This window comes from Atta cephalotes, assembly GCF_000143395.1.
Source record: "Atta cephalotes unplaced genomic scaffold scaffold00011, whole genome shotgun sequence".
In the NCBI taxonomy this organism is placed as follows: Eukaryota; Metazoa; Arthropoda; class Insecta; order Hymenoptera; family Formicidae; genus Atta; species Atta cephalotes.
In genome coordinates, this window is record NW_012130075.1 from 447890 (window position 1) to 449334 (window position 1445).

Here is a 1445-nt window from a genome sequence, read left to right on the forward strand (position 1 = left end):
CACACGAGAAGGAAGCGGCTGATCATATGCGTGTAAATGAGTGAATGAACGAATAAACGTGATGCGCGACAGATCTGTGTGACTGTGGCTATGTTTCAAAATTGATTGCCTATATTGAAAATCTATAGTGCACGTAACTGTAGTATTTTGAACGCTGGCAATAAATTTGGAGCACAGCCTTGTGTAATATATAATTTTTTCCTGTTTTTTTTTAATTTTAGTTTTTGATGCAGGTTTTATAAGCCAGAAAGTTACTTATGTGTTGGAAGTAGAGATTGACTATCATCTATTTCATCTAAGAGAACATTGTGAGAGTCTACTTGCTTTAGTAATGATGTATACTTGATTTTTTTGAGCGATTCTGTAACGTTATTGTAACGTTTCTTATCATTTTGGCATCATTTGAAATCTCAGATCCTTCAAGAATTAAAAAAAAACTTGTCTTTATTCAAAAAATGATAATCTTAACAATGCAAAAGTCTTGAAATTTTTGAAAACTTTGAAAGCCATGAATAATTAAAACCTCTCATGAAACAAAAGTACTTTATATCATTCCATATAGAATATATATTATTTTTTAGATTAAGTTATAAAAAATTATATAATCAGTGTTTTATTAGAATTAATTCAAAATGTTATATTCAGAATTTTAAATATTATTGCTTATTTTTAAAACATTTAAGAAAAATGTTATGAAATGTATTAAGACAAAATTCTTCAAGATTTTAATATTTGTTAAGATTGTTATAACTCTTAATTATTTCTTCCATATTCGCAGAATTATATAATATTTTTGAAATAATTCGAACAGTATGTTTATTAACATCATCACTACTCGTCGATGGTTTGAAAACTGTAGATTATTTTTATAATTAGTAGTGTCTCACTTCTGAGAAATTTTTTCAATATAAGTACTAGACGAGAAAAAATCTTTTCGCGCTCGTTAAATCTTTGGATATGTAGGGTGACGCTTAATTACATACAACAAAAGCAGTACTCTAAACTGTATTTTAAACAAATAAAATCTAAAAAAATAAAATATATATTAAATTAAATTAAATATATATTAAAAAAAATAAAATATATATTAAATGCGTGCAAAATTATTTTAATATAACATTCTGCATCAAAATATAAGTTAGTGATAATAAAAATTGTTTCATTAGTACATAATTATTTTGTATTAATAATGAGCGAATTGAAATTCGAAGGAGGAAAAGAGGGGGGAAAGAGAAAAAGAGAGAGAGGCAATGATTATATAATGAAAAATTTATTCTAATCCTAAAATTTATTCAGTAATCAACATATTCTAGTCATACATGCAGATTCAAAGCGATTATCTCTATCAGAGGAAAAAAATCTTATAAGAAATGCTGTTACACTAAATACTATTTAGGAAAAATTAACATTTTTTAAATATTATATATATTTGCTTAATGTATGTG